Source organism: Ixodes scapularis, unplaced genomic scaffold (genome assembly GCF_016920785.2).
Source record: "Ixodes scapularis isolate PalLabHiFi unplaced genomic scaffold, ASM1692078v2 PGA_scaffold1__304_contigs__length_218370807, whole genome shotgun sequence".
Lineage (NCBI taxonomy): Eukaryota > Metazoa > Arthropoda > Arachnida > Ixodida > Ixodidae > Ixodes > Ixodes scapularis.
Window position 1 is genome coordinate 59,799,694 of NW_024609846.1, and position 27,171 is coordinate 59,826,864.

The following is a 27,171-nucleotide window of genomic DNA, read 5'->3' on the forward strand; positions in this document are numbered from 1 at the left end:
GTTCACGTCTCCTTTCTTGTATCTTGTCCTTGTGTATTTTCGGCGCCCTGAAAGTTATCATGAACCAACTAGCCCAGATTGCCATTCTAACGAAGACTGTCGCCGCGAAGCGGCGTAAACGCAGGCGGGGGGCTGGGCTAACACGCCCCCCCCCCTCCCCCCCCCCCCCCCCTTAGTGATACACGCGCCGTCCGAATCCTAAACCCGCGCTTTGCCGAGCAGCCAATCCAGCGTGAGCGCCGTTGCTAGAATGTCTTAATCTCCCTCGTTTTTTTTTTGTTTTTTTTTTCTTTACGTTTTGCGTTTAGTTAATCGAATATACGGCCCCCGGACCGATTTTCTCGCACAGAAAAAAAAGTTTCTACGTTTCCGCAGCCAACCAAAATGTAAGGAGGAAATGGCTTGTGCCGACGACATATTCTGGCCTAGTCGCCCGAGTTGTTGAGGCTGCCGCCAGACTTGTGGGAGTTGCCATGTTGTCCAAATGGCGCCGTCTTGTTGGTATCTTTTTGTCGGCAGATTTGCTCGTCGAGATGCAGTTATTCAACTTTGTTTAACAAGACGCACCTGAACAACAAAGACGGTACTAACGAAGAATGTCTGGGGAATAAAATTGGTGTATTAAGTACGCACGTTGTCTCCGTTTGGTCGTTATTTGATGATTGCCTTCTCGGGTCGCCCAGAGGATGTTGGACATTTCCTTGGCACAAGGGTTAGCGTTAACTGCAAAACGAAGCCTGCGAAGCTGTGTTTTGAACACCGCTCTAGCCAGGGACAGTCTGCTCTGGTACCCTGGAGACCAGAGAGGCGCGGACGCGGCGGCCGTGGCAATAAATGAGAACGGCTCCGTCTTTTTCCGCCCAATGATGTAAATCGGCGGCAAGAGAGTTTTCCGTAAGTGCGAACGCGCCCTTAGGTAGAAGTCAATTTATTCTTGCCCCTTTCAAGGTGGTATGGCACACTTCTTGAACCCGAGTGCAAAGCTTAACTATTACTACAAAATGTCTTTTTTTCGCTTTGATCCACCAACTGAACCATTAAGGCAGTCAAGGGTTAGCACGTGCGGATAGAGATTATCGACATTTCAGCGTGTATAAGAAAAACACGTCTTTAGTAATTAATTGTTTTCGCGGGCCATGTTTCATTGTAAAAAGCAATCGGCTGGGCATTATTAAACTGACATTATTTTTGCGATATAAATAAATAATTAAAATTAGCGCGTAAATGAAAAGCCCGAGGACTGCTCGCAAGTCACACTACCAAACAGAATCAACTTAAGTGTGGCATGCTCATGCTGCACCCATTTCCGAGAGGTCCGGTCCAGCAACGTCGGCGGCTGTTTAACTGAAACAATTCTTGATCCTTAAAAAGGTAGTTCGCATAATTTTTTTTTTAAATGCTTGGCGAACTGCCGGAAATTCCGAGTCGACACTTAAGCTGTCATCAAAATGCAAGCGAGGCACAGCTTTAGCATCGAGAAAACAAAACAAAAGAAACCGTGGCACGACTGAAGTACAGAACTGTTTCTCTTTGCGGGGTAATTGGCAGTTCACGACTGATAGGGAATAAAAATGAGTCGTAGGAATTCGTGTGTTGAGCATGCAGTTTGCTTTTATCTCAAAGCTTATTCAGACAGAGTGTGCTTAAGCGCTGGAATCCCCAAAGGAAACTGTGCCGGAATGTCATGGAAACCGCCACGAAATCTGTAAGACGTGCTTGAGACGACAATTCCTAGGAATAATACATATACATATAAGTACATTTTAATTATACGAGGTGAAAGAATAAAAATGAAAACACGCCCCGACGGGAAGATTTCCGTAGGGGTAAACCCTCGTCTACGCCCAGGACAGGACGCCTGATGGTTGACGCCACGTTATAGGTTTAAGAACAACAGGCTGTACGAATAGGAACTGAGGGGGAAACGCATGAGAGCTTACTGCGATGTCAGAGCACCGTTTGAACGGGTTGGAACGAGGGCATCCGGTGGTCGGTGTTCACGTTCGAACCGTGAGTGGAAAAGGCAGCTAGCTTTGCACCTATCCACCACACTCCCATCCAGGCGTCGCTGCATCGACGAACAAGCGTGCTCCTTCTCGTGCTCCTCAGTTTATACCTGCATAACCGAATAACAACGAAAGCAAAAAAAAAAAAAAATGTATATTAACTGTGAAGTCCGACAAAACTTTCAAATAATTCCGCGCTTTATAACTATTATTATTAAATGATTTCCGACAAAAGATTCGTCGCAAATCAATGCGTCGGGGGCGAAACATGGGCTGTAGCTAATACAGACAAGGCGAGCGATCGGCCTTTCCTTGAGTGGAAGTTGACTCTTTGGGGTGGCTGTAAAAACATCAAGCACGTCTACGAAGACGTTGTAGACATGTGAACATGCATCGTCAAACATGCGGTGAGACACTCCGTAAAACCGGCCTCTTCATTTCCGTACGAAAGTGAATATATGTTATGATGGCCTAAACAACGAACTAACAAAACTCAGCTTTCGCTCTCGTAAAGATATCAGCCCCAAAGTAGGGTGGACAGATAAAAAACCTCGCAATAGATTGGGTGCATTTGGAAACTTCTTAGTTATTCCATAAATTACCATTGAAATAGAGTACGTCGGTCATTGCAATAGGGTAAAAAAATATAATTAGTTGATGTTGGATACGTTTTATTCATATTTAGAAGGGGTACGACGCGACCGGTTTCATGCCTTGTCGTGAAGGGAAAGGGTATAAGGATGCAGGAATGGGAGAGGGGTCCATGCGAGGGGTGGAGCGGGAGAGGGCTTACAGAAGGCCGGCCAGATCGGCCGGCCTCACGTAAGCCAAGAGTGAGTTGAAAACCCGCCTCCTGACGTCTGTGTTAGGGGAGGAAGTGGCCGAGTGGGCTAACGCGTCTCAGCTCGGAGCGTGGAGCGAAAGCTTGCGCTGGGAACCTCCTGGGTTCGATCCCCGCCACCCCGCCCGTTTCGATCTGGATGAGTTTCGTACCGGCACGCGTTCGTGTGATCACTACTGCGTGATGCACGTCAAAAACCGCAGGTTAGCGGTTGTACCGCACTGGCCAAATTTCTCATCTACAGCTGAGAGACCGATTACCCGTTGAGGCGCATCTCCATCAAGGCTGTATAAACATAAAGAGCAAGCCAATTTTTTTTTTGACGTCTGTGGGGCCTGTCGGTGCCGTCCAGGCCTCGAACGTCATTTGTGGTGGTGGACAGAGCTGCGCGAATGCTATGTCCCTCTCCTTTCGCCTTGCCGGGCACTCCCAGAGCAGGTGGCGCAGGGTGGCGAGATGCGCTGAGGACTGGGTGTTAATGGAAGTATCGGGGATTAGCCCGGCGGTTTGATTGGCTTGAGGTGGCGATGTAGGGGTCGAACTACACCGGTCGCATATTGCATGTTTCTGGCGAACGTAGCCCTAAGCGGGCCAGGCGATACGGTGTCCATGCACAGCCGGTTGTGATTCGGCGTAGCCGGACCTCGGCCGCCCGCGGGTATCCCCTAGGGATGGAGGTCGGGCACTCAGGCAGCCGGGTGGACAGGCGCCGCTTGGTTTCGGTGCGCGGGTGCTGTGGTGGTGAAGGGCCAGTACTAGCGTCGGAGCCAGACGGTGCATCCAAGGGTCGCAAAAGCGGTTGACCGGCCGAGGGGAGAAACAAGAACGCCATTGCCAGCCGGTGCGCCGCTTCATTGCCCTCTATGCCCGCGTGGCCCGGAACCCAAACGACCCTGACGTGTGCGGCCGATCCCAGGACCAACTTGAGTCCCGCTACAGCCGCCCGGATGGTGCAGACCGTTGGAGAGCGAGGGGGGTCCGAAGAAAGGCATGCCTTGACCGCTTCCGCAGAGTCTGTGTGCAGGAGGATCTCGGTGGGAGATAGCCCTCCGGTGGCGGTGTCGCGGGGCGCCAGTTACGCTCCCAGCAGGATCGCCCGCAGCTCAGCCTCCAGCGAGTCAAGCCCCGGTGGAAGCCCGACACCAGTGGTCGATCCCAAGGACAGACAACAGGCAGCTGCGGCAGTAGATCCGGATTCGGGATCCGCGGCCGCGTCACAGTAGTATCTGCGTACTTCGGGGCCGTCGGCGTTAACGTCACGTTCGTGCGCCGCAGCTTGGGATCGTCGGCGGCCCGGATGGCCGCCTCCAGCATGAGATGGCGTCGGCTTGCCGGAGGTCAGGCATGGCAGAGTCCAAGGTGGAGGGGGTGTGGCTGGTGGTGGAACTCCCTCAACGGGTCGCAAGCCCAGCAACCCGAGAATGGATCGTTCCGGTCTGGACCGTGAAAGGCGGATGTGCTGCCCGAGGCATGCCTCGTGTAACAGGTTTCCAATGGTGTTGAGTCCAGCATGAGCCTGCAGCGTGTCAACCGGTGTGAAGTTCGGCAGGCCCGTGACGATACGCATGGCACGCCGATTAAGGACCTCTAGGGCCTCACGCTGTTTCCTGGTGATGCCTACGTGCTGTGCCCCGTTAAGCATCTTGGCTTGGATGAGGCTCTTGACAAGCATGCGTAATGTGTGGGTGTCGGCGCCCCAGTCCTTAGCTGTGGTGCGACGGATAAGGTGCAGCATATGTACTACGGAGGCTTTGGTTTTGCTCAGCCACGTCACAGGTGGGCTGTGCGCGGAAAAGTCAACACCAAGAACACGCAGCACGTTTGTGGCGGCGATGACTGTGCCCCCGAACTTGAGTTCGATGTACGGGGTCGCCTCTCGGCATGCGTTGGTGTTTCTAAACACGGCGTACTGCGTCTTATCAGGTGACGGAGTTAGACCGCGCTTATCAAAAATCCGGCGACGATGTCCAGTGCTTCTTGGGCGGAATCATTTTGAGGGCCAACTGGACCACCCGTCGTTCAGACTGTGATGTCGTCTGCATAAATGGTGTGGTGGATGCCTGGGATCTTGTCAAGGCGGTGGCTCAAATCCGCCATCACTAGGTGGTAGAGTAGCGGAGAAAGCACCGTGCCTTGTGGGACTTCTAGCTCGAGTGGAGCCGCAGGAGCTTGTGCATTTCCTACTGAGACACTGTAGGTGTGCCCGTTGAGGAACGCCCTGATATACTGGAGAGGCTTGCCGGTGAGGCCCGCCGCTGATGCGGCGGCCATCACTGTAAGATGTGGAACACTATCAAAAGCCTTCTTCACGTCTATAGCGACCGCAATCTTGATGTCGTAGCGCGGGTGCTTGCCGGCAAGATCCTCAGCGAAGAGGGCCAGCGAGTCCTGCGTGCTGAGATTCCGGCGGAAGCCAGTCTGGCACGGGTGGAGGACGTTGTTTGCTTCAATGTGGCATTCCAACCGCATCAGCGCCATCCTTTCCATAAGCTTCCCGACATGTGACGTCAGAGAGATGGGTCGCATATCTCTGAGCTATTTAGGGTTCGGCCTGGTTTAGGAATTGGTATAACCGAGGCGTAGCGCCAGATGGCGGGAAGTTGACCCAGCTCGCAGGACTCGTTGAAGATGTCCAGAAGTTCTTGCATCGCTGCCTCCGGAAGGTTGCGAAGGGCCGGGACAGTTATCAAATCGGGCCCCGGGGCACCATGCAACTTTGTGATTGAGAAAAGTGCGCCCTGCAGCTCTGCCATGGTAAAGGGCCGCTCCATATCTGGGTCCATGGGTTCTTGAGGTCGAGGGAATGAAAATCTAACCTTGGCTGGGTCATAACTCGCTGGACATTCCTGTGGTTAAAATACGGGGCCAGCTTTGCTCGCGAATTCTTTATTGGAGATTGCCAACCGGAAGGCCATGTCTTTTCTAGCTGTTTGTTGACGTTGGTTCTTTGTCATACCACGCATCGTCGCCCAGACCTTGGCCGGTGATGTGCGCCCGTTGAAAGACGTGCAGTGGTCGTGCCACTCTTTCCGCGAGAGCTGGAGAGAATAGCGTTTTGCTTCTGCCGATGCACGGTTAAAGCGTGTGCGGTCGGGCGGGAGTTTGCCGCCCTCTAGGTAGCAGTGCTGGGCCTTAATCCTTGATTCCCATAAATTAAGCAAGTGCTGATCAGGAGTCGGAGCTTCTGCGCTTACCTTCACTGACAGCGTCACGATCTCCTTGGCTTGAATAATACGCTTGAAAAGTAGTTCGTGAAACGGTAGTTCTGCGAGCACCTCGCGAAAGTCGTCCCATCGGGTTGTACTTACGGTTCGTGTAGCAAGAGCGCGAGATTTCCCGCCGAGGCCGATGATAACTGGGAAGTGATCGCTACCCCAGGTGTCATCTACCACCGCCCATGAACGCCTAAGGCTTGGAGAATACCATGTTACGTCTGGCGATGTAGAGTCTTGCTGTTGACTATCGACCCGACGGGTTACCGCGTCAGGTGAATTGGCGAGCACGAGGCCTGCCACAAGTGCGTTGTCTGCTACGCTTCGGCCTCGTGCGGTGTTTGATTTCGACCCCCACGACGTGTGGTGCGCGTTAAAGTCACCTCCGATCAGCACAGGCAAAGGGTGAATAGTGCGGGTACACAAGAGCTTAAGCCATTCTGCATCTTCGTCGTTGGTGGTACTATGCGGTCTCCAGTACACAGACACGACTACGATATCCTTGTCTCGGAGGCGCGCCGATACCGCCGTCACTTCGCGCTGCTCGGAACAGTAACACGAGGTATCGAGCTGGGCAGCAGGGATCGATTTTGTTAGTAGCACCTGGGCATGTGCCTGGGGCACAGAAATGGTTCCCTGTGCGTCTCTTTTCCGACGTGGGGCCTTCTAGGCGACGATGATGGTACGGGTACTGAAGGCCCGGTAGCCTACAATGTTGGGCTCTGGCACCCTGACCTCTTGTAGTAGGATTATGTCGGGGGGATGGGCGCTTGCGGCCAGCCATTTCTTGAGTTCTGGACCGTGCTGTCGGTAGGAGCGGCAATTCCATTGCAGAACTGTTAATCCTGGGCCGAAAGGATCTGACGGCCGACCGGTAAGCGCACAATCAGCGCCGTCTGCGCTGCCGCCTGTTGTCGGGCACGACGTTATTGTGGGTGGCATGAAGGAAGGTTGCAATAAGAGTGGTGAGGTTGTCGAGTTTCTCGATGGTCGCAGTCGCTAGCGTTACGAGTTGCGAAAGTGACAGCTCGATACGCGTTGCGGGTTGGTCGTCTGCAGCAAGAGTGGTTTGCACGCCTTGGGTTCTCTGAGGACGTTGTTGAGAACGTGTAGTGTCAGCTCTTGCCCTTGCGATGGATTCTGACAATGGCGGTGGTGGTCTAGGCGGAGGGATGCGTCTGGGCATGAGTTGAACACTCCGTGAGACTGGTGGCTGCGACCATGCTTGGGCGCGCGGGAGGGTTGTAGTCTCGTGTGTCTGCTTTGTTGGCGTCACTGGTCTTAGTGGTGGCCATATAGTCTCTAAATACCCGTGACCTTTGGCAAAGGGAGGTGGAGGGGGCTTGGCTTGCAGCGTTCTCCGTTGTTGTCGCGCTTTGCGCTGCGGCGGAGGAGCCCACCGCTTGCGGCGTTGCGCTGTAGCCTGTTTCACTTTAGGACAGGTACCGTCAGTCGCAAGGTGAGAGCCTCCACATAACACACATTGATGGGGCTCGTGACACCCATCTATCTCGTGGCGGTGTGGTGGTCTTCCGCAGGCACAAACGGCCTGCGCAGCTGGACACACATCATGCTGGTGGCCCAGTTGGTGGCAGCGAGTGCATAGGATGGCCCTATGTTGGAAGGGGAACACTTTTTTAATATGGAGGCGATATAGCACCTCCTTTGGAGTGTGGAACCATCAACCGTGACCATGACTGTCCTCTCTTCGCCATCCATGTGTCTGGCTGCCAGGATTTTGTGCGTGCGGGCATGATATTTCTGCCAAGAGGTCCTCGGGCGAGTCTGATAGGTCTGCTCCATGGAAGAGGCCACGACACCATCTCTCGTGCAGGTGCTCGTATGGTCGGAAATGGACCATCTTGTTAGTGCCAAAATTTATCTGTGTAATTTCCAGTAACTTGGGAATGATCTCCGGTTCCCAGGTGTCGACCGCGATAAGATTGGCCCGAGTCTGTATCCGTATTCGGCATTTGCGCGACAAAGATCCTACCGCTTCTACAACGCATTTTTGGATAGGCGAGTGTGGGAGTGACGCCACGCTGATCCCATGCGATGGCCGCAGAATCACGGTACGTCGTTCCCCACGGGGGACTGCGGAGGGGGTCTGCCTAACTCTTTGGTAGGAGGCGACGAAGGCTGAGGTAGTTGTCCCCGAAGGTGCCTGACGTCGGCGTTTACGAGACGTCGAGAGCCACGGATTTCCCACGTCATCGGCTGCGGCCACAAGATGGGTGCCGCAGTCAGTGCTTGCAACTGAAGGCGGGCTAGCAGCTGCGGCTGTGGTCGCGGGACCGGTGCCAGGCAGTGTGTGTGTTCAGGTGCTAGGGAATTCGAGTGCGGGCAGGGCATATTCCGGGTTAGTAGCGCTGACGTCCATGGCTACCACAGTGCCCGCGGCGACGTGGTTAAAAAGGTCGAGGTCATCTCTGCTTTCCACTGAATGATGTGATGGCAGCGCCTGTGCCGGAGGGCTAGGAGATGGCTGCTGAGAGGCCATCTTGACCGTGCACTTTAGGCTTAACAACACCCCTCCTCGCGGTTAACCGAAAGACGAGACTGTGGGCGACTAAAGGTTGTCCGGCTCACCAGAGGTGGTTCTGAATGATTTTCAGAACTTTTCAGGAGAGCTGGAGGTGGCAAGGCTGATGATAACCGGTCGCTGCCAGTCGAAAAGAAACAAAGCGACGCGGGAGACGCGCCGCCCTGTTAACAGTGAAGTCCGACAAAACTTTAAATAATTCCGCGCTTTATAACTATCATTATTACATGATTTCCGACAAAAGATTCGTCGCAAATCAATGCAGCGTGGGCGAAACATGGGCTGTAGCTAGTACAAACAAGGCGAGCGATCGGCCTTCACTTGAGTGGAAGTTGACTCTTTGGGGTGGCTGTAAAAACATCAAGCATGTCTATGAAGACGTTGTAGACATGTGAACATGCATCGTCAAACATGCGGTGAGACACTCCGTAAGACCGGCCTCTTCATTTCCGTACGAAAGTGAATATATGTTATGATGGACTAAACAACGAACTAACAAAACTCAGCTTTCGCTCTTGTAAAGATATCAGCCCCAATTTAGGTTGGACAGATAAAAAACCTCGCTATGGATTAGGAGCATTTGGAAACTTCTTAGTTATCCCATAAATTACCATTGAAATAGAGTACGTCGGTCATTGCAATGGGGTAAAAAATATAATTAGGAACATCTGCTGAATGAAGCGAACCCTTACACTTCGCTGCATAATCCAAACTCTGCTGGGTGGAGCTTGGTTTACTTATTTATTTGGTATTTACCCGAATGACTTTGTCTGGATGGAGTGTCTTTCAATGAAGTAACTTGAGAAGCATAAATTAGTTTTCCTCTAAGTTTTTTTCCTACGATGACTTCTATGTAATGAAATTATCGAAAATCCTACTCGGTTTCAAGGTAGAGCTGGAGGTGCCTCAACCGACTTTCCCCCGCGCGAGCGACCCAATTTCTGGTGGCGTTTCAGCGTCGACAGTAGGTGCTGAAAGCAGTCTGAATGCACCTTTGCAGCTAAGAAATATAGAAACTTACATATCACGAGGTGGGGCCCAGTAGACGTGCCACATTAACAAGATCGCATATGTGTATTTCCCATATTCGCCGAACTATATATATAACGCCGAAGAATAAAACGTCCGTTGTTGCTGTTTTCACTAAGGGTTTTCTCTTCTCAGTTATATACCCACGCCTTTGGCCTTCCGCCACCATGCCCGTTGTATCCAGACCGGCTCCCGGCGCACCCAAGGTGGAGCAGCTAACACGGATGAACCCCAAGCACCTGCCGACCTCCGCTGTCATCGGGAACTCGCAGACTTCGACCCCTACGATAGAGCCGCACCCGCCTTCATCACCATCCGTGGTGCATCCACGTTCGACATCGAGAAGGAGCTCGCCAACCTCCCACGTTCTGTCACGATGCTCGCCTTTCACGTAGGGACGACCGAGCTGGAACGATACGGCACCGACGAGACGCTACGACGGTGCTGTCGCCTGGTCAACAACACACTGCGAGCACGTCTGGAGCTCCACGGGCTTATTGTGTCCCTCGTGTTGCCTCGGCACACCAATCGACGCCTGGATCAGTCGAACCACCCCTTCGTCCACTGGTTCAACACCGAAGCCCGGAAATTCAACAACACAGTCAAGGGCTACTGAACGGACACCAGGCAAGGTGACCTTCCTGGACCACGGCTTCACGTCGCTGCCACCTCTTCGAGTCCTGGCGGCTGACGGGCTGCACCCGAGCTTCACGGGAGTCGCCCTCCTCGCTGCAAACCTGAAGTCTATTTTGCAACGTGGAACAAGTACGACGTCGCCGGGGTGGTCATCGGAGATCCCCGCCGCCGCCACTGTCAACTGCGCCAGGAGAGCCCCATCAGAGGAACCCATGCACCCCGAGAGTCCCTGGTCCCCCGACGCCAGTCCAGAGAGCCCAGCTGCCCCTGTGGGGATCCCGGAAGCACCGTGCCCGGCAGCCAGCGAGAGCATTGAGAGCCCAGCTGCCCCTGTGGGGACCCCGGGAGCACCGTGCCCGGGAGCACCGTGCCCGGCATCCAGTGAGAGCGTCGACTACGTCGATGAATACCTGAAACCTGCCGAGAGTGTGGCACCGAAGCGACGCCCGTAGCAGCCGAGAAGTACCCCAAGACAGCGCTACAACCTGCGAAAGCCCGCCGCGGAGAGCTCCCCGCATCCGAAAGAAGATTGACGACAGTTCGGCGAGTCCAGTTCCTCCGCTCCAAACTACAGTACCACTTTTCTAAAAGTACGAAAGCTCTCAGATAAACGCATTAGGCACGAACTCCATAAATCAACCTTGCTAGTGTACCTTAACGCAGGCATTACCCCGCAGGGCACGTCGCTTTCCCTTCCTCCCGCCTGCACAAACCTCGACCAACATGACCGATCGGAATGGCAACAGGTTCTCCTTGAGGCTTCCCTTAAGCTGGCCCAAATAGCGATTCATCATAGTGACAAACAAGTAAAGCAGTTAACTACCGCAACCGCTAAACTTCTCCGTTCAAATGGCTCCTTATCGACATCCGAAATTAGCGCCCTATCTGAATTCGTTAAAAAGAAACGCCATGACCTCGAAACAATCAAGGTACGTAAGCTACAGCACGATAAGGTTCCTAACCTTGTTTTACCTCAGCTTACGACATCATTTAACTATAGCAAACATACTCAACCGGCCATTAGCAAAACAGATGGTGGGTCAAGCACTAATGCCCCTTGTGGCACTACAATTGTTAATCTATCTGAAGTGACTATATCAACAGAAGAGGAAAAACTCCTTTCGAGAGGATTGAACATCTGTCCCGCCACAGGTTTTGTTGACGAATTTCAATTACTACGCAACCTCGACAACTTTGCTCGAAATTTAAGATTGCGGGATTACTTTTTGGACAGAACTTCTAGCTCCAACACCTCTCAGCAGCGTGCAACGAGCGACTGGACGCCAAAGGCTAACCGCAACGGTTGCCTTAACTTGTACATAGCCGCTGTGCAAAAAGACATAATGCGGGAATATCGCAGGCAGGCGGGAAAACGGGATAACCTCACTAAATCCGAAAGGGCTAGCTTAAAAACACTGAGCAATAGGACAGACATAACAATAAAACCAGCCGATAAAAGAGGGGCAATTGTGATTCTTAGCACTTCTGAATACATCCGAGAAGGAAACCGCCAACTAAATGACTCAAAGTTTTATGTACCTCTCGCAGATGACCCTACAGTGCACCACACTCATATTGTGACCTCGGTCCTTAAGGATCTCCTAGACGAGGGCAGAATTACCGCTAACGAACATGAATTAAAGAAACCGGTACAGCCTTCCCCCGGCCGCTTCTACATGCTCCCTAAGATCCACAAACCTGGTAACCCAGGGCACACAATCATATCCGGAATAGGTACAGTAACCGAACCCAAATCAGGATATGTAGACAGTTTAATTAAACATATACCTACAAGTCTCGATTCGTACATTAAAAACAAACATCGGTTCTTAAGGGAAATATTAAATTTATGAGTACCAAAAGAATCATATCTGGTTACACTCGATGTGTCATCGCTGTATACGAAAATCCCACACGATGATGGAATAAGTTCTTTAATTGACATGTATAAACTCAACAAACAACCGGATACCCCAGATGGACACGTCGTCGCTACTCTAGCGAGGCTTGTCTTAGAGCTCAACACGTTAGAATTTAACAATGAATACTTTAGACAGGTTAGCGGAACCGCAATGGGCACCAAAATGGCCCCGAACTATGCCAACGTGTTTATGGGATAATTAGAATCTCAGTTCCTTTCTCAATGTCCAGTAAAGCCGCTAATATACAAAAGGTTTACAGATGATATATTTATTGTCTGGTCGCACACTGAGGAGGAGCTGGTGGAGTTTATAGGTCCATATAACGCTGCTCATACGAGCATCCGCTTTACACATTCGTACTCTCAAACTGAAATAATCTTCTCAGACGTCAACGTTAAAATAGACGAAGGTAAACTCACCACGAGCCTGTACCCTAAGCCAACAGATCGACAGCAATAACTGCATTATCAAAGCGACCACCCACACCATTGCAAGAACAGCATTCCATATAGCCAAGCTTATCGTTTCAAACGAATTTGTTTTAAAGAGACAGATTTTGATGCGAGCAGCCAAAATTTAAAGCCAGTGCTAGAGAAACAGAAGTATTCACCCCGTATAAATGACGATGCAATCAGAAAAGCCAAGCAACTGAACCTATAGCAGACCTTATCAGCCCGCGCCCCACGCAAAGCGACACACAACGCACAAATCTATATCTAACTTATAGCACGAACTATCCTAATATCAATAATATCTTAAGACGACATTATAACATTCTCGAACAAAGCGAGCGCCTTAAACGCGCGTTTCCATCCTCCCCTGGGGTAGTCCACAGGCGATCGTGTAACCTCAAAGACACGCTAGTAGACTCTCGGATAAACTCATTGCCACCCCCTAACGAATGTAGGCCTTGCATGCAGCCAGGATGTCTGATCTGTAAACAGATACAGCACACAAACACGGCCAGCAGCACGCACTCGCAGTTCTCGATCAAAATTAAAGGGCACCTAACATGTGCCTCGTCGAATGTCGTGTACTTATTCGAGTGTACGGTATGCAAAATGCAATACATAGGGCAGACTAGAACGACATTTAGACTGCGCTTTATTAATCACAAATCTCACGCCATAAATCTTCCGACACTGCCTATATCCAAACATCTCTCTTTCCCAGAACACTCGTTTAATAAATTGTCAGTGACGCTCCTAGAATCTGGATTTAAATCAAATCGCGAACGTGAACAGCGCGAATCCTACCTGATTTACCAATTCAGCGCTATTAAGAGGATATCGCAGCTGTCGAGCCCTATGCAATTCCAATGGCAACTTTTTGATATTTTTCTCAGCAGCCACTGAACCGATTTAATTGGGAATGGTTTTATTAGAAAGATGATAAAAAACTGAGTAAGATTGTGGCGCTACATTTCCCGATCTAAACGTTAAAATTGTTTTACAGGCACTTAAACTTCCTTGTAAAGGCTCTTTTTATTCGTTTCATTCTTCATGGATTTTTAAAAATAAACCAGGACCTAAATACAAATTCAGGAGCCACAATATTGAAGACCAAGACTTTATGAAAATATCTCTTACAAGATATTTTTGCCAGAGATTCTCATTGTGGTAAAATTTAACTAAGTTTGTGGCCCATCAAAATGCCAGAAATCGAGCTGTCAGCTGGCGCCATCTATGAGTGTGTCGCTTATACTACCTCTTGAAATTGCGCAATGTGTTATTGCGCCCCGGACTACTTACATCTTCAAGGTCGTCGGGTTGACACGGTCGGGATTTTGAGAAAAAGTGCCTCTCAAAACATTTTTTTTTTTTTTTTTGCGGTCGAAGAAATTTTGCGGGTTATCGCGATAGTGAGCAGTAGGTTGTCCATCGCCCGAGCGCGTCCTTGGGAGGATGTACCGGTGTTTGTTGGTGTTTTGGGGTCGCAGAAATGCGAATGAAAGATTTCTTGTTTGTTTTTTTTCCTTTTTTGTTCGGCGGCGAATATTTTGCGGGCGGGTGTGAGTCATTAGTTTTCAATCGCCAGAGCGCGTCGTTGGGAGGATGTTACGTTCTTTGTTGGCGTTTTGAGTCACGAAAATGGGTGTGAAATATTTCACGCTTCAAGGGGTCCTTGCTTGAGTCCTGAAGTTACTAAATGCAGGCAGACAAAAGCTACCGAAGCGTCAAAGGGTCGATACTGTCTTACCACTTCTTTCTGTTCGAAGTAGGAGAAATTATTTGATTTGTCGATTTCGAGTATTCTGCAGAGATGCTTTTAAAATGTTTACATATTTTAAATGCCGAAGAAACATACGTAAATTCGTCGATTTTAATTTAATTCCGACATTCGCTTTGCATATCAAGTTGTGGAGGCAGATTTATACCGTAATAAAACAAACATTGCGAAAATTTCTTCAGTGAAGCTAAAAACAGAACAAGCTTTTTGGTAGTAGCGCTTCACACGTTTCCATTTGGAAGTTGTGAAAGTCTCGCGATGAAGATTCGTTGTTTGACGCAAACCAACACATTCTTGATTCAGTATTTTATGAGATAGAGGCGAATGTATTAGTCAAGAACCCGCGCACGTTTTACTATGGTGTTCGTCGATTGCACGTCTTGGCTGCGATGAGCCCTTGGTCGGCTGTCACTGTTGGGCGGCGAAGAAAATCTCACTGGAGAAAAGCTTGCCGGTAAAATGCACACCGCAAAACCGACAAATGCGGAGAAAAGCTCAGTTACGAAATAATTTATTCAACATTTAAATTTTAATATTCTCGGCATTGTTCGCACTGCGGTGTCTTTATTTAAAATTCACGTCCGCACGTTGCTCAACGCTCATGCTGCGCTTTTTGCATGTTCGTATAGTAGTAAAACCAAGTGTTCTTGTTCAGTCCCAGAAGAATTACTTACTTTCTAAGAAAAATGGGGAAGGGGCAGACGAATCCACAGTTTTGCAGAATGCGAACAATAAAAAAATGGGGAACTAATTTTTTTTTATCATTTACATGGAGACAGGACATTGCCTCAAAGTTGAGTATTACGAACAGCAACAATGTGACCTCCGTCTCGGCACCCGACGACTCCTGACCTCCCAGAAAGTATCAAGTGCGTCTTAGGCCACATCACCGAAAGTCGTCATTGTTTACTACGAAGCAAAATAAAAACGGAACATAATATTACCGCGTGCGCAGTTGGCCAGGTAGGCAGCGCGCCCGTGACCTAACGGTTACCGCACTCTAAAAAAAAAAGGTGTCAAGGGAGAGTAAGTGCCCTAACTTACTCTCCTTTAACTCTATCTGCATGGAAGTTACTCTCTCCCGATCGCTTCTTTCGATGATACTCTCCCTTAACCCTCCCTCGACCTCGAGAGTAACTGTAACGAGAGTTAGTTTCTCCTCGCGATATCACGGGCTGTCGATAGATGGCGCCGCTATGGGTTCGGCGCAAGTTCGACGCTGTTCGGCGCAAGTATTTTTTTCGTTTTCTCGGGGAAACCTTTTTTTCCTATCCGCTTTTCTTTTTTTCTTTTTTTTTTCTTCTTTTTTTTTGGGGGGGGGGGGGGGGGGGAGATGGGCAAGGATGTTTTAATAAATGAGTTGGTACAGCCTGCCTTGACGGGTTTATATTTCAGTATTTATTAACTTAATTATTACCTGCGGCAGGAAGATCATTGCAGCGGGGGACACTCCTTTATCCGAGCAATAGGCAATTAATGTTTTTGCTACACAGATATATTAAACAATAAACACATAGATCAGTGTGTAAACGGGTGTATGAGCGGATGCTGACGCGCGTTTGCGATTATGTTTCGTTACACAAGTGCCTAGGGTTGTTATGTAGCCCAGGGATGTTTTTGGGGCATTGATATATTTTTGGGGGGTCGTTTCAAGTTACTGCTGAGCCCGACCTCATTGATCGTAGGATCAGGTATATGTATAAAAAAAGTATTTTTTCCACATTCGCATTAAAAGCAAGCAAAGAGGAAAACCTCCCTCCGTGACAGAAGAGGTCGGCTTCGCGCGGTCTATTGCATACGCCACGTGACAACCATTTCATAAAGCGTCGCCCTTAACACGGCGTTCATTTCGAAGCCATGTATAGGTTAAAAAAACCTATACATGGCGGCAAGCCAGGTTTATGGTACGTGACACGAGGGGCTCCCTTATTTTCACCGCCGTGGAGAAAATAAACGACGGAGCCAGAGCGTTTGGAAAAGTTGTTAGCGATGATTTCCAAACTTGTTATGCGGTCTTTGTTTTGAGTCATTAAATAAACTTGGCTTGACTACTACCTTTTTTTCCAATATTTACATTTTACTTTCCGAAGCGCGGGGGTCGATCAGTCTTCTGCTCTGTTCAAGAAAAGCTCTGGGGGGTTAAACCTTTAACTCTGCACAGTTTGCTACATCCTTTAACTGTTTTAACCTCGCTCTCCGAAGCTCCCTTGACAGGAAGGTCTTCGATATAAGGGAACATTCAAGATCGCTGCTCTTTTCCGCTGTTCATCGAACAGTTCCTAATGTACAGCGGAAGCACCGTGTAGCATTCCGGATATCGATATTTGTGGTACGGATCTCACTGGCTTTAAATATAGATACATTAGTGTGTATTACAGAAGTCGTATTTCGCTGTCCGACAGAGCCACATTTAAACTGCCATTGACGGGTTCACCTTACGTTCAGTTGATTCTACACAGCAAGCGATAGCTCAATTATTTTGGGAAGAACGTAGACTGCTCTATGTCGCCCTACGATATGTTAAAAAGTATGCTAAGCTTCTTATGTTCAATGTCCCCGAGGTACGAAACACGGACGACAGAAGCTCAGTTAAAATGAATGAGCGAAAATGTCTGTATGTTCTGTAACTAGCGGTAGCTTCCTCCATCTAGCATGGCCTTTGAAAAAGCCTGTGTCTAGAGTGCCGTGGTACTCTTGCCAAGCGTTCAAGTGCCCACGTCCGATGGCACTCTAAGCACGCATTGGAGTGCCGTCCGAATGCCCTAAATGGGCTGTACAGAAGACGTGGGTCAGCGCGTCCCGAAAAGCATAGCCTGCCGCATCCGTGAGCTGAAGAAATCCGATTCACAAAAAACTTTTTCACCATCGAAGTGCTTCGGAAGTGAGGGAAGTGTCGCAAGCGGAAATTTAGAGGCCCCAGAGGAAATTAGAGAGTAAATAAATTTAGAGGAATTTAGAAGATAAATAAATCTGTCTTTTAGAGACAGCCAAATTTACTTATAAGCTTGGTCTTGGTACCAATCCAGCCAGCTGAAAGTCATGATGTGGAAAGATTGTGAACTTTAATTTGGTCTCCTGTGTTTGTTAGTTACCGAATCGACAACAAACCAGCACCGACCAACCAGCTCTTTTACGAAGCAAATATTTTCACGAAAAAACTTTAAAAAAAAAAACTTCGAAAAACAAATCAATAAACACAAAAAAGATAGTGTGGAATGGGCATGCTGCGGACACTAAAGTTCGTTAATATTTTTTTTTTGTTTTTTGTATGGAGCATTAGTGCAAGCTGGGTGCAAGGTGCGCAAGGAACGAGCGAGGCGCCCGTTGAGTCCGGATTCCCTGGATTACAGCCTTCGGAAGCACACGCTGTCCTCGGTTGCCACACAAAGCCTTTAGTCATGGATCGGGGACTTTATCCCCCGTAAGCTGACAGCGCGGTGGAAACTACGTGCTTGTTAGACCGTTTGACTGTCCGTCTCGCACCACGTGATCACCCCTTCTCCGCATACACACGCGCGGCGAGCGAAATCAAGCGATAGGAGTCGGGCCACTGAATGGTTGGCTAACGCTTAGCTTCACCGCATTGTCAACTTAGAGATGAGCGAAATAAGAGCTCACCTCTACAATCAATTTCCGGCCTGTTATCGCCTGACATCACTTTCTGCGCGCGAAACCTCCAACCTTGAAAGCAACACGATCGTTTTGCCCACGAGCAAGCTTCCCGGAACTTTAGAACGGATGCCTTGCGAACGATGGGGCCTAGGAAAAGCAGCGCTGCCATTATTATTATTATTTTTTTTTTAAATTCTGTTCTTGATTTTACGAACGGTTTCGGAATATATGACCGAATACCGTTTTGGCATCTCCACAGAACTAAGATTTAGTGACACTATGAATGTGTCATTGATAGTAGGTATTCCATGCGCGATTATGCATAAATATATAGGACAACGATAATTTATTTGTTATGTTTGTGAACACGGAAAATACATAAATGAATTAATTAATATATTTCTAAAGTATCTGTTTCACATTTTTTCTCAAGAAGGTCTTTCTCGCGCGCTGCATGGGTAACAACACAATCATCTAAGTACTGACGTGTGCACTTATATGGCAGAAGTTTCTATTTTTATTTTTATACAAAAGAATCTTACGTTAATTTACCTTAATTACTTTTCTCGATTAAATTTTCCCTATAATAAGGGACGTGCTGAAATGCATATATGCTTCTGTGCAACCCTGCTGTCATTGCTGCCAAAAAAAGCAAACATCTTTTTGATAGGACAGGTCAAGAGTGCTTATATTATAAATTTGAAATAAACACCCGTGCCAAAATCACCGGTGCTTTTCCAATAAGAGGGGCCGCCATCCCGTGCTCGCCTGGCGTATAAATGATCAGTGATTCGTCATTCGTAATCTATAGATAGTATTTCGGATGAAAACATTATTTCAAAGCAAATGAGGGCGAAATTACAGTCGATGTGCCATAGTGAATCGTTAATTAAACAAGAGTCCCACCTACACCAAATCTATGACGTCGCGCTTAGGCGGTGGTGCAGCCTGTTGAACGGAGCATGGCCGAACGCTTCACACTTCGGAAAATGGGTACATGCAGCGCGTCGTGCGCGGAGCTCTTGTGTGCAAACGCGTGCTTGTTTACACGCAATGAGTTGGTGTACACTCGATTCAAAGGTCAAACTGTTCGTGAGAGATTATTCGGCGTGAAGTCGGTCTGCCTTTCAAGATTTGCGACACTGGTTCACGCTGTACATGAGACACGCGTAGCTAGTGCAGCACGACGGCTAACCTGAGGTCGTTAACGTGCATCACGCGCTATACTTAGTTTCACCTCCGAATGAACCGCAGATGCTGTTTCAGTGCTTGTGCACCCGCGAGCGCACGTGTGCCCGCCGAGCCGTCATCCAAAACAATTAGCTCGCGCTTTTAGCACGTGTGACCAACAATGGTCCATGCTGAGTTGAGACGAAGTATTCCTGGTGTTCATAGCACGTTCTGCAGAATGAGCTTGCGCTCCTCGTGCTCCTAGCTCCAACCAGTCAGCGACACGCGCGGGCTAGCGCGAAATCCTCCCTTTGAAACAGAAATTTCTAGCGCAAGCGGTCATTCCGCGAAAATACCTCTGAAGGCTGCACTTTCGTGCCGGTAGCCTTCGCTGTTTAAGGACAAGCTTCGGGCACGTGCAGCATTCGCGCGGAAATTTATTTTGGTGTTGTAGTAGTATTTTGAAGTGCAGGAGAAAAGCTGGAAGCCACCCGCATCTATTTCACGAGCAGAGTGCTCGCGAAAGTAGCGTAAGTACTTTTAACGTAAGCTACCACTTTTAGAAACAGATTGTAATTGTTTGAATAATCTTCTATTTGTTCTTTTTTCCCGAAAAATTAATTCGTGATTGGAGTGATTTTCGAGAATACCGGTCACCAGTGATACCTGTATAGTGCCATATTGGCGTGACATTTCAGTGCTGTGCTCTTGATGCATCGTGTTCCTTTTTATTATTCCTGTTTTTTTTTTTTTTGCAATTTGACAACTGGACTTTTATGTAGTCGGACGCTGTGTTTCTCTATCTGTGACAATTTGATAGTTTATACGCAAAATTCATCCCTAAAATAATGCCGTCTGCACACTGTAGGCATTTTATAAATGAATAGAACAAATAAATATCCGCGGGAAGGGTGCGCTAATAACTGAATGAATAATTTTCGATTAGTCTTTCAAAGGTTGGTATTTTACGGCAGTTAATCATTCAAATATTAAGCTGAGATCTGTTTTTGTAGTGAAGGCAAGTGGAACCGTTCGCGGGTTTTAGAGATTCGAAGAGCTATCGCTGTAAAATGGTAACCACTTTCCAACGTACTTTTTTTTTTTTTTCGGACATGTTGGTTTGAATATATTTACTGTGGCGGATGCTTTCAACGCGTGAGCTCTTGTTTATTGGGGGCATTCCTTCATTAGTTCACCCGCTCTCTCTTGCCTCGGTATTACGTATATCATATGATTAATAACCCCTCCAACTAGCAATCCGGAAAATGGGTTTTATCGACGTGTTGGATCCGCTATGGCAATCAGTTTGTTGGAGGATGCTTCATCGACAAAATCGTCTCGTCGACACTGCGCTGTTCCATCGACGGTTTCATCAAAACGAGCGTTGTGTCGTTTCACAACATAGCTAGCTTTGCTATAGCATTTATGGGCGAGCCCTGCGCACTTTACGCGTCCGTAGCGGTCCGCCGGTCGGTCGTCTGTAACCATACAACAGATTGGAGCCACCACGTAACCACAGTGGAAATAGCGCTCCATATAATAGTCACAAGGTCACGTGACTATAATCCGTGGGGGCGATGTAAATATCGTCACTGATGAATCCATGAATCCCGAACAAGAGCTCTGCCGGACAAAAGCTTTTCACGGACCCGTATAAAACCTCAGCACTTTTTTTCAGAGACCCGGATAAAAGTACATCATTTTATGACTACACATGAGCAAAGGATTAATGAAGAATTTCTTTAATTTCATTGCTGATCTTGATATGAGGACCGTATGTTTGTTTCTGGGGACCGAAAACTACGTTCAGAAATGTCTCGATATGGGCTCATCGGGGCCGCCAAATGGGGCTGCCGACGTTCGCGTCAATGCCTCGCCGTTCCGTCGCGGTCAAACGCATGGGACCTTTCGCTCCAGATTATTAAGTTGACTCTATGACCTCGAGAGAAAAGCTTCGTACCCTAACTACGGGTTTATGGACTTCATTTCGTGGCCAGTGAAGAACCCCGTTGCGATTGACGGGACAAGAACATATTGTGAAACGTGGTTATGCAAGGGCGGCTCTATGACTTTACGGCACAACTGCTGCCACAATAACACGCCGAATGCTTCCAAGATGGCACCACCAAGGCACTGATAGCAGACGATAACGTTGTTTTTGATTTCGAGTTTAGCCGGAAATAACGTCAGCTGCAAAACGCAAAAAAAAAAAAAAAAAATCATATGAACGTTTATCACAGTGGACTGCCAAGTTCCACAAGGGAGAGCGCTTTACAGAAAGTTCATGCCCTCTGTACGATCTGGTGGTGCACGAAAGCACCCGATGTCAAAAGCCCGTGTCAGATGGCTCACGGCTGACACTCCACCCTTTTGCCCCGCCTTTAAAAAGCTGGCTTGATCAGAAGCCCATGACGCGAATCCCCAGATCATATGGCCGGGTTCTCACCGTGATGGCGAAGCATTCTGCTTTTAATTAAGAGACAGCAAGTGTGCACGCGAGCGTGTGTAACGTAATCATGCCGTCATTTGTATACCTTCAACATATTAGGTTAAGTCATGGAACAATGATGCTACACCTGTACGATCGCCCATATGTGGTTGGTATTTTAGTCTACAGATCTGGTGCAATCCACATGTTTGCGTGCATTTTTTTTTTTTTTTATGCGCATGTTTTGCTGTTTTGTTTATGTTGAGGCATAACCTAGTTAGCCCCGCTGGTGCTCCGAGGCAACGGGAAAGTGGCTGACGATTTTCTTAAAAATCATATTGCCTCTTTTTTTTTCGTTGAGAGACATTTGATTTATCAATCTCTTTTTAATGTTTACATTAGGCTTCAAGTTGAGTTCGGAGCGTCGTGTCTGCCAGACTCTTTTTGTCTTCTTGCTCTAGAGCTGTCATGTTTAAAGGGAAGATGGGGCACTTCTACATTTGAGAAAAAACACTTGAATTGCGTTCATTTGGCCTTTAGATTAACAGATATCAAAATTGTATTTCAATGCGACGCGCCGGAGAGCCATACGAGCAATTTCAAAATAGGACTGAAGCCCCGCCTCCCTAGCCTTGAGCAGCCAAAAGAGCCGTCGATGACGTCACGGACAGCGACTGTCTTTCGCGTTTTTCTCGCGTTTAAGAATACTTACGCAGCAAATGGTTTAGGTATTCGGGTTCACGGGGTAAAAATACACTAGAATTCACTTCTAACTCATTTTTTCCAAGAAGCTCCGTAGCTTCCCTTTAAGCAATCTCTATCACATTGGTTTTTTGGATACCCGGCAAGCAAATACCAACAGAGACAAACGACAGAATTCGAACGCCCTTCCCCCGCGCGGGGGGTGGGGGGGGGGGGGGGGGGTGGGGGGTGGAAGGCGCACGCACCGACGGCCTCGAAACGGAATGCTTACAAGGTCGCTCGGCCTGGTGCAAGAACTCGTTCTTTCCCTGGGAAAGGGCGAGAGAGATAGGGTGATGAGAGAACAGTTCCCCTCCCGTTTTCCCCACACTGCCCCCCACATCCATCACCAATCTCTTCTAATCTCTTCTTTGTAAACGAAGAGGACTCGTCCTTGAAGGAGGACTCCCTTCATTCCTACGCTGACAGTGTCGAGCGAGCTAAGCGCCCACCGGACCAGTTATCACCTGCCTCGCTCTCTGCGCCTGGTTAGAGGAGGGAGCGTGATCACGTGGTTAAAGACAGACGTGCGATTAGTTCACCGGGCACCCCTTAGCTTCCTCTACACTTTCAGCTTAGGAGTGACGGAGCCCAGCAAGCAAATCACACACACACACAAAAAAAAAGAGAAAAAGAAAAAAAAAGAAGAAGAAGAGAAGAAAGCGTTGAGATCGCGCGCGCGCCAAAACGCCGTCGAGGCGAGATCTCTTTGCTTTGGGGCATTTCGCCATCGGAGCGGCGGAGGGAGGCCCACCCGAAAGCCGACGCACTCAGCTCGCGGACGAAGACGTCTGTCACGTGATGTTTACCGGCCGCACCAGCCGCACCAGGCCGCACCTGTGCCTGTGGGCCGCATCGTCGGCACCCCTGCGTAGGCTCGTCGACGGCAGCTCTTCCGCTCTTCCATTTCGTTGCTGCGACCACTTGTCACCATTCAACCGCACTTAAAAGGTAAGTAGCTCATTTTCGCATGCGCCTTGAGAGATAATCGAAGTGCAGAAGGAATGAAAGATGCGTAACTTAACGCGATAGCGCGTGTTGTGTCAGAAAACGCGCTCAACCTTGTTGCTTCCGCTTTCCACACTCAGTTGCACGAGGGCAACGCATCCTCGCATCAGACTCGTCACGATTGACGTGTGCAGAACAAGGGCTCATTGCCATGGGAGTTTGGTTTGCTCTGGTTTCTTCCAAACACTTTTTGTTCGTACCTTTTCGCTTTCCGGCGCCGTAAGAAGAACGGAAGAAATCAAAAACACTGAACCGCGCTCGTTGAATAATTACGATGGGCGCTCTCGCGTGCTGAAATTTAAAGAAACCATGTCATATCTTCTTTAGTCCATTTATCTATGTAAAAAAAAAAAAAGTTTTTGTCTTAGGCAGTGGTCTGTTCGTTTCACATCGCGCATCCCCGCTCCGCGAATGCGGCCACCAGACGGTCATGTTACATGTCGAAAAATTGCCTTTCTGGAGCGTTCCGGAGGCTCTCGGCAGCGTGCTGAAGTTACGTGCTTTACTCGTTCGTCGGTATTTGCCGAAAAAGTTATTTAAAACCCTGTGTAAGCCGTGAGACTTGCCGTTGAGAACACGTCAAAAGTTTTACGGAAGCGCAGTGCCGTAGGAAAAAGGCGCAACTCGTCGAAATCAAGTTTACCGCGGCGTGATCAAAGCTTCCTTGGCACGCCGAAGCGCTGCGTCTCTCTGGCTTCGCGCGCCTGAATACCGATCAAGAATCGGCGCCGCGGCAAAGTTTTGAAGGTGTGCCGCGCGTAGATGTTTTTGCATCAAATATCGGGCACGGAGTGCTGGGTCGTCCAGCTGTTCCGGCAAGTTGCTTTTAATAAAGGGGTAAAACGATATGGACGGTTGCTCTTATGCACTATTAACCATGGCTATTAACCATGTTCCATATCTGCTCTAATGGATCACATGGCAGCACAAATAGAGCAAGGCTGTGGAGCAAGTTTGGTTTTCGAAGGCAAAACTACAAGACAACGAGAATTAAAATTTTTGAAGCGCGACCCATACGATCATGTGCAGTCCCTTGGCCAATCACAATTGGGTGAGTCGCGCTCAAACGTCAAGTGCAATAAAGTAGATTTATAATGGTTCAGCACTAATCAGTGATGAGGAGCTATCGTGCACAATATTCTGTAAATCGCTCAACGACGAAAAAAAGACGTACTGAGTGCGACACAGTTTGTGCGAACAAGTGATCGCTGGTTTTTCCAGTTTTTCTCTTTGAAACCAAGGGATGTCATCCAAGTCATTATTGCTACGGAAAGAGCTCATATAATGTAAGCAAAAACAGTTTGTGCACGCTAATACTAATTGGAAGTAAAATGTGCCGATGTCGTGTTCGCGCTAACAGTATCATGATGTGTACCTTTCCCTCCTCGTTCGTTGCCACTGGCCACTGGATCAAGCTCTTTCTGGACCGCGAGTGCCGGAAGTTACAAATACAGGGTGTCACAAAAGAAAATTTACACTGTCTTTTTTACTGCAAAAATGAACCATGCATCGCCGAAAGCTCATTCTCCGCCCAAAGGCAGAGCTAGAGGTCACAACCAGATGCCAAAGTTTCAGCCTGATCCGATAACTTAATCAAAAGTTATAAGTGATTTTCTGAAAATTTCAATGGGAAAATGGAGCCCATTTTTGCCCGTTTTCGGTTTCTGGTGCCATAAAGCCCCATGTGTTTGAAACCTCTGTCGGCGGCCATTTTCCAATGAAATTTTCAGAGAATCACTTATAACTTTTGATTAATTTATCGGATCGGGCTGAAACTTTGGCATCTGGTTGTGACCTCTAGCTCTACCTTTCGGCGGAGAATGAGCGTTCGACGATGCCTAGTTGATTTTTGCAGTAAAAAAAGACCGTGTAAATTTTCTTTTGGACACCCTGTACAGTCGTCGGGGTAAAGTAAAACGCTGCTCCAGAAGCACATATATGGCGTCACACACATTGCACTCGCAAAACACATTTACACGTTGATTCTTTATTGCCATCCAAGCATGCGAAGGCACAGAGACGCAGTGCTTTTGTGGGCCAGGGAGGCTTTGATCACGCCACTAGACCGGTGAAACGTGCTTTCGACAAGTTGTGCCTTTTTCCTGTGGCACTCTGCTGCCATAAAAATTTCCACGTTTTCTCAACGGCAAGTTTCACGGTTTACACAGGGTTTTAAAAAACTTGTTTGGCAAATGACGACAAACAAGTAGAAAACATATCTTCAGCTCGCTGCCGCCAGCCTCCGCCACGTTCCAAAAACAATTTTTCAATGTGCAAGATGGTTGTTCGGTGGCCGAACTCGCGCTGCAGCGAGCAAGCGGAGATGCGTGATCCGGCAATTGTCATAGAGAACGTTGGTTTGTTCGTTTCGTGGTATGCCTAGCAGGCGAATGACGACCGTGCTTGCATAACGTACCGCAGGATGGCGCCACCGACATCATTAGATGCTGGCTGGAAGCAGACAATGACGTGCCACCTGCTTTGGCCGCTATGATTTATTAAATACTTTCAGCGGATATGATGTGTTACCGCTCGATAATAAATAGGACTGAGGTACACAAACCACTTCTGTCCCACGGTGAGCTGAGCGAGCACTCTGCCATAGACGGAAACAATTTTGTCCGTTTATGAAATTAAGGAACCCCAAGTTACTCGCTTATAATTCCCTACGTAAAAGCAACTATTAAAATATGTGCTCGAGCGAAAAGTAGCCACTTGCCGAGAAAAGTGTTCAACTTTTACTTTCCCTTTATAGTTGCTTCCCTTTGGCTGGAACGATTATTGATGCCTTGCATGGGAGGAAGTGAGGTGTCAATCATTGTTTCAGTGGCCCCAATTACTTGAAGAACACTCGTATGATCCTTCCTCGCTATATTTGCATTTTAAAGGGATGCTGAACCGAAATCTGGATTCCACAAAACACGGCGGCAAAAGCGTGCAATGGGATGCTACAAACACCAAAACATCACCCATATAGCGATATCTCGACCATATTTTTTAAAAAAGGAGGCGCATGTGACAGATATGTTGACGTCTTGTTTTTTTGAGAAGAGTTGAGAAGGAGAGGGAATGGTCTTGCGTCTTGCTCGCCTCGTCGCCTTGATGGCGCAAAGCGAAGAGAGGAGAAAACCAGATATGTTGACTCCACGTCCCTCATCGGCCTCATTCAATCTCGATCTCTTTTTCCAAAAATATGGCCGTCCATTCGAAATATCTCCTTACGTGTAGTGTTGTAGGGGATGTAGCTACAGCTCCTGTATTGTTTTCTGAAATCCAAATTTCGGTTCACCATCCCTTTAAGGAAAAGTGTATGTTGCAACGTGTAGTTTATTCGCTCTGTTAAAATTGTTTTATTGCCGTGCAGTTGTCGAAGACTGAACTGATTCAGTAAATGGATCGAGATTTAAAGGCATTTTGCGTTTTTACTTTCTATCCCCTTCTATTACAACACTTCCAGCAACAATCTTTTTGCTGCTAATAATTGTCTGTATTATAATCACAGTTAAAATAGTTTTTATGGCACTTTGAGGAACTGCGGGGTTTTCTATAGTACTTGCATCGCTTTTTACAAGGTGATGAACGAGAATCACCTGCTCCAAAAGCTGAAATCGGAGGGGTGGGGTACACGCTACCACAGCCATGATGGAGCACTCACACATATTTTTGTTGCAGTCTATACTTCTGAGCATCGCCAGCAATGACGGGACCATGTGCTGGACGGACCAAGGGACGCCACTGAACCAATCATTGTCGAGCCAACCACGGGAAAACAGCGGCTCCAGAACCCGTCCTGTT